We start from the raw sequence: 7760 nt of genomic DNA, 5'->3' as shown, positions 1-7760 counted from the left end.
ACATAAGGATAAGGAGGGAGCCCCCTCGGCCACCTCAGTATGCTTCATATGCAAACCCCTAGACAAATTATCCACTTGATCTAACATACTTGATGTGACTCTATATGATGATTTAGTAAAGGATCTACCGGTTGCATTATCCACTATGGCTTTGTTGATTTGATCCAACACCCTATAGAACATTTAGAGAAGAATCTTCTCTGGTATCTCATGGTGAGTGCATTTCATAAGCTTATCCTTAAATCTCCCCCATGCTTCATACTAAGGTTCCCCATGAAATTAACAAAAATTTATGATTTTCCCCCATAATCATAACAACTTTGAAGGTGGAAAGTATAGATCCAAGAAAGCCTTCATAAGTTTGACTTACGAGGTGATGCACCCATGAGGTATAGAACGTATCCACAACACCGCCTGACCCATTAGAGAAAATGGAAAAAAGCGTAATCATATAGATTCTTGTGATATGTGAGCAATGTCAAAAGGAGCACATACTTCCACAAAATTCTTCAAGTGAAAGTTTGGGTCTTTATTAGCTTGACCCCTAAAAAAAACCTTCATATGAAAAATACGATCATAATGCTTGTGATGTAAAATACTTCATTTCCCTCGGTAAGGGGAATATGGATGGCACAAGCATGCTCTTTGTCTCCAGGATAATCCATAGTTTCAACATGTGCATATGGTGGATTGTTGACGATTCCCTCCTAACTCATGGTTATTTGTAGGAAGAAGTGAGTACATAATAAAAAATAAAAAATAAAAAAAAGAAATTAAAATATGACACTACAGGTAAACTCAAAGTTACAAACAACACCACATAAGTGAAAACTAAGTTTCACTCCTCAACAACTATGCCCATTTTGATCATGCTCAACTTACTCCATAATAAATAGGTAATGCAATCGTTGTCAAGTATATTAAACCAATGTGAGTTGGGGTCGATTCCTTGAGGAGTAAATTTGGTATTCAAATCCTACGAGAGTTGAGAGCAACTAACCGATTACCTACAATATAGACAAAAAATAAAACATGAATTTAAAAATTAGGGATGGGGTGTTATGGTTTGGAAGATTATTTAAATAAAACTATTAAACTACAAAATTAGAGCACTAAATGTATATAAACTTTCAATAGGAGAAAATTCTTAGGATTATGTCTCCCTAGGGGCAAATAATACATAGGTTCATGATACTTGAATGCAAATTCTAGTTAATAATTATTATGGGCAGGCTAGGTTAGGGGTTCTTGATGCTAGTTTTTCAACCAAACCTCAAGATTATCACCCATGTATCCTTTTGGATTTCTCATGGATGGGACAAGAAATCCACCCAATACCTCAATTGGGCATCCCTATTTCTAGGAAGAAGCCTAATACCTAGCCAATTCTTAATTCACCCTTATTTCTAAGATAATGAAAAAGGAGTCAACTACATCTAACTATTGTTCACTAATACCTTGTTACCCATATCCCTCTTTCAAGTATAATATAGGATCCAAAAGTATATTTACATCCATCTTTCAAGGATGATGTGAGATTTTGGGACTTTGGGGTTTTCACCGACAAACTCTAACTCAATCAAGCAAGCACTAGTGAAACCCAACATCATTAACTAAGAATATACACTAATAAATCACAAAACACACATATTTCCACCCTATTTCAACATAATCCCAAGATAAATATTTAGCTACTCATGAAAACAGGAAGAAGAAAATTACCATAGTTGACACTTATTTCTTCAATTGAACATACAAACAAGAGTAATCCCAAAATTCCAATTTTAAATTACAACCAAAAGTATCTTTCTTGAAAGATTTAATACATTTTTTCTCTTACGCAAATTGGAAGTTCTCTCTCTATATTCTTCAAAAAAGAGTTCAAAGATGATTCAAAGTAAACTTATGCCCTTTTAAGAATGTTGGGTCAGTTGTGGGAAGTTACAGCTCTGCCCCTGGGCTGAATTTCGATCATTCATGATTGCAAGATATTGATCGCAATTATGACTCCTGCAATTATGAAAAACACATCACGATCGCCATATTTGAATAAGTTGGACTGGTCGCAATCACAACCCTCAGACCATGATCGTGGTAATGGAGGGTCAGTTCCTGGTCAGGCTTTTTCCAACTTTTACACTAACTCTTTCCCTTATTGATCTCTTTTCAAATCATTTCATTTTTTTCTTCCCATCGCCTATATACCTACAAAACATGGGAATTAATGTATTCTAATAATAAATTTGTCTCATTAACACCTTTAAATCATGGTAATGTACATGAATTTAGGGGTCAATGAGTGTTAAATTTACCACTCATCAATGACAACATTAAGAGAACCTTAGATTCCTGGTAGGTAGCAAGAGCACACAAACAATTTTGACCAGCACTGGTACTAGAAGTATGACAGCGTCCAAGCACACAAGAAAGTATACATGGTCTATCAAGTAGTAAAGTGGCCTAATGAAAGATAAGTATCGATCCTATAGGGACTTGGCTAAGCAACAATTTAATTTTAGCTTACAATTAAGATTCAATTGGTGCAAGAGTAACCAAAGAAAGAGTTTTGAAATTGTAACTTGAAATAAAGTAGATAATGCATAAATTAAAGTCTTGAAATAATCAATGGAGTAAAGCCCAGGGTTAAAGTACATAGAACAATCATATTATGTTATTGAACTTCATTCATTAACTTGCTTATCTTGGTTGTTCATTCGTAGGGTTAATTGCATGATTATTGTCTCCCGACCTCTAATTTTTTACCTAATATGGACATTACAACTACATTGTTGAGCGGGGATACAATAATCCATCTAAGTGTTTTAAAGCTATCATCCTATAGTTGAATAAAGTAAGGTATAACATTCCTGTCCTAGACACTAATTTGTTTTTATTATTTTATAAAAGAATACAAACCATACTTTGTTCATCTCCATGTTCTATCTCCCTATTCCCTCTCCCGAGTTCACAAAGTCGACAATATATGTATTTTCCAGGTGATCAATCGATCAAATAGATAAATCAAAGATAAAAAAGAAACAACCAATATTGATAAGCAAATTAAACTAAATCAATTAAAAAAATAATACTCATGTTCTTGGCTTTAACCCCAGAAAGGGATTTTCTAGCCACTCATAGTCATAATCAAAACCCAATCAAAACCACAAAGAAACTAAAAATAAAGAATATAAAACCTAAAGAGAAGTTGTGGTAGCCTCCAATGTTGTTCCAATCAATCTAGGATGTTCCAAGATTCTCTAAGATGTTTAAAATAGAATTTAAGATGATATATTTATAGTAGACAAGTCATAAACTGACTTGGATTGGGTTTCCAAATTGTCCTTGTTCAGAAAGGCACATTTTTCCCAATTTTTGTGCTCACAACATCACGATTTTGATCCAAATCGCAATTATCAAAATCTATAATCTCAATATGATTACATCGCGTCGTGGTGCCTCCTTCAACGTCATGGTACCTCTTTAAACACCATTAGGATATCCAAAAACTGGTGGGTTACTATTTTGGGCCTCTTCTAAATCCAACGGTGTTTTTCACGCATCCATTGGCCACTCCTACAGTTCACACGCACCCAAGACATTTCAGGGGTCTAAATTGTGTCATTTTTTGTATTGTGCTTTCATTGAGTCATTTCAAGGCCTTTTTGAGTTGTTTCCACTTGATTTGAAGCTTGTATATACTTCATATATCATAATAATCCATTCACCAAGCATTTAATAGCATTAAACACAACATTTTAGTGCTCAAGACAGCACAACATCCAAGATGGTGAATCAAAAACACTTGTTAAGCATAGGCTAATTTCACTTTGATCTTTAACTCATTGTTTAGACTTTTGTCTTGATCCAGTTGACCCTTGAAAATTATACAAAAGTTGTTTCACATATAAATACACAATAACAACCTTAGTAACTCATTAAACACATTAGAACCAAACACGATAGACCAGATAAGCACCTAGCTCAAGCTAGTCACACTAGTTTTCTCGGTTGAACTCTAAATGGTCAAATTGGATCAAAACTCATGTGAAAACACCATTAAACATTCTTAACACATACTTGGATTCTTAAATTCACATTTATATCATTATCACCACATTAATAATATAAATAATCCTCAAAACAAGGCTAAATAGGCTAGAATAGTTAGCAAGAATGCATAAATACACCTAGCATCACCACCCCACACTTAAAGCCTTGTTCGTCCTCGAACAACTCTTTACTACAAACATTATGAACTGAATAGGCTCCACACTTGTACTAAAATTAAGACACTCAAGCTAGTACTACAATGACTACATGGAATACAAGTTTTTACAGTAAACATGTTACATCCACAATTGATAGCTCAAGAATACTACTTCAAAACATCCTAGCCTAAAGAATTGACTCCATTAGTGGCAAAATAATGCATATTCATCAATCAAAGACATCACATGAATCACCCACATTCATCAAAACATGTTCCCCTTACAACAAAGAGAGTTACCAAAAATTACTCACAATAATGTAATGCATAACACAATGGGTACTAGAATCAAGTTATGCTTATTCTCATAAGGAATTCATAAGTTACAGATAATGAACCATAGGCTTTGCCTTAGTGTAATACTTCATGAATATCAGAATGTCAAGTATATGATCAAATAGGTCTTTTTTGGGTTGTAATGAAGGCTAAGGGACAGATAGAAACTATTTTGGAATAGTGACTATTTTCCCTAGTCGCTTTAATGCAACACGTTATCAATTAAAACCAATCTCCAACAGCCAATTTACATCACTTTTATCTACCCAGTCTTTTGTTTTCACCCAATATCATTAAGATCAATTAATAACACAATAGTGGGAGTATACAACTCTTTCAATTTTACCCTTTTTCTCACCCATTTTATGGTACGCACCCCTATGATATCCACCCTCAACTTAAGCGATTCGCCTCAGTTGAGGTGCATAGTATCCAATAAGGAACAAGACCAACACAGGTTGATTGTAACACATTCAGGCTAAAACTAGGAACTTTTTCAAATAATTTTGCTAACTCCCTACCACAATAATTTTAAACGCCAATAACTTTACTTTGGGGTTTCAATTTCACCTTTTTCTTCTTATTTCACAAACTCCTTACTTAACCAATTTTTCATTAAAGCGCTTAGAATCTTTTGGATAAAATTATGGTCTATAAAAAAAGGGATTAGGCTACACATAAGACTAACAAAGAATAAACAAAAGTCATAATGGGGCTGAATAAGATTAAGATAAAGGGTAGGTCAAAAGACGGTATAAAATAAGGCTATCAAAGAAATGCCTATATCATCTCCTAAACTCACATTCTTTATTTCACTTTGCATACATACTAGGAAAATTCTAAACATCACATGCAACAAGGAATATACAAAAATCTCACATCACACATGGCACATGCTTGACTCACATAGGATCCTTATAGACTCTCAACCAATAATAGCATGAATTCACAAATTAAGCCATAAGAATAAGAGTCACAAACATGAGTCTAAGAGTCTCACAAGTAGTACTTCGCACAAGTAAACATGCTTTTTCAACTAAAACACTTGTACTATGCAATCAAAAATAGCACCAACAAGAATATCTTACACAAAAAAATTTAAATTGAGCCTAAATTTGGGAATCTCCCTACCCTACACTTTAAAATCTACTTTGTCCCCAAAGTGAACTTTCAAAGTAAGAGATAGAAATACTCCCTGAGGCCTCTAGGCCTAGCTAGTAGCAATTTTTTATATAAAGAGGATCCGGGAGACCCCACACTCCATCTTTGTCATGCTCCTCAGCTTAGGTTTTCGGTACTCAGACTTCCCATCAACCTGCGACTCAACAAAAATAAAAACTACGTGAAGTAAAAAAACAAAAAATTTGGAAAATAAAACATACCTACTTAACTTGGGTTGCCTCCCAAGCAGCGCCTGATTTAGTGTTGCGGCACGACCCAACTCAATGACTTAATCATTCTCTTTCCTTTTCTTTCTCATGCTTGGTATCCATCTCTTTATTTTTTTCACCCCTCTTGGGTGTTAACTTTCAAGGATAGCATCTTTTTCAACATTTTTTTAGGCTAATCAATATCCATCAAGTCAGATGGTGGTGGTGGTATCTTGGACAACTCAGTGAGGGTTTCAGAAAAGGTCATTTGTGGAATGACCACCCCACACTTATCCCCTTCAATAATGATAATCATTCATAAGTCTTTATTTTAGGATAGTGTGGTGAGTGGTTTGTATATATTAAATACTATCTTTTCATCCACCAACCTCATAGTCAGTGTTCCCTTTCTTACATCGATTAGTGCTCCTCCAGTTGCTAAGAATGGATGCCACAAGATGATTGGTACAAATTCATCTGCCAGAAAATCAAGAACAATAAAGTCAGCAGGAATAATTAATTTACCAACCTTTATGAGGACATCCTCTATAATTCCTTCCAGATAGGCAATGGATCCATCTACTAGCGACAAAAGTATGGTGGTCAGTTTAGGCTTTCCCAAGACCAATGTATTTAATAAAGATAAGGGAATCAAATTTATGCTTTCCCCTAAGTCACTCAGTATGTGAACTACCTTACTACTCCCAATTTGAATCGGGAGAGTGAAATTTCCTGGGTCCCTAAGCTTTATGGGCATTTTCTGTGTCATTACCATGCTACACTTTTCAGTGAGTGTTATTGTCTCTACATCCTGCAATTTTATCTTATTAGCAACCACATCCCTCAAGTACTTAGCATACTTGGGAATTCTCTGCCAAATATCTAACAAAGGTAAGTTAATGTGAAGCTCTCTGAATATGTCAAAGAACTTCTTGAACATTGCATCCTCCTTCACTTTTCGTTGCCTCTAAGGGAAAGAAAGTGGCATCATCTGTTTCTTTTCTGGTTTAGCAACAACATTAGTTTCCGAGTACTCAGACTTTCTCAAATTTTTGGCACTTTGCTCTTCTACCTTTTTCTGGGCCAAATCAGCTCCTACCTCCTTTATTTTGGTTGGAGGTTCTTCACTCAACTCCTTACCACTCCTCAAAGTAATTTCCATGACTTGTTTTGGATTTTTTGTGTTACTTGGAAAACCACCTTGAGGCCTGGTATTTTATGCCTTTTGTAACTGCCCTAACTGTAGCTCCAAGCTTCTCAATGTTGTTTGCTGATTATTTACATCTGCGGCCAGCTATGTCTGATTAGCTAGAACATGCTTCATAATCTCTTTAATTTTTCTAGTTGACTTATTTGGTTGAGCTTATGGTTGCTGAAATTGTTGTTGTTGGGTGGCCCATGGCTAATTTTGTGGATGAGTCTACCACTTGTAAGCATTTTCGTAATTCTATCTTTAAGCATGGCCTACGAACATCACTGATTCTGAATTTGTTGTACACATAGCCACTGTATGGCCACTATTTTGCACAAACTTCACACCAACCTGCATCGTGTTGGATTGTATTAATTATGGTTGCAGATTGTGCTACTTCGAACTTCAGACTGCTAAGTTGATTTTGCAAGACTGAGATTTGTGCGAATATGATAGTGAATTGATCAAACTCCAACATACTTGCAATTTTCTTATAGTGCTCCTCAAGTTTGAATGCCACTCTAGATTCTCTTGAGAAATGTGGTTCAATAAGATGTATAGCTCATCATAAGTCATCTCAAGAGCTTGACCACCTACAGCTGTATCTAATAAATCTTTTGTATTATGGTTAAGAGCCTCTACAAAAGTGTAATCA

General features: G+C 35.1%; 1 pseudogene; it reads left to right on the top strand.

Moving 5' to 3' along the window:
• The first annotated feature begins 205 nt into the window (after window positions 1–205).
• On the top strand, window positions 206–300 carry LOC124899891 (annotated as a pseudogene).
• The last annotated feature ends 7460 nt before the right edge of the window (window positions 301–7760 follow it).

The sequence above is a fragment of the Capsicum annuum genome, chromosome 6 (genome assembly GCF_002878395.1).
Source record: "Capsicum annuum cultivar UCD-10X-F1 chromosome 6, UCD10Xv1.1, whole genome shotgun sequence".
Taxonomy (NCBI): Eukaryota; Viridiplantae; Streptophyta; class Magnoliopsida; order Solanales; family Solanaceae; genus Capsicum; species Capsicum annuum.
Note: the sequence above shows the minus strand (reverse complement) of the source record. Positions and strands in the feature narration are given on the sequence as shown.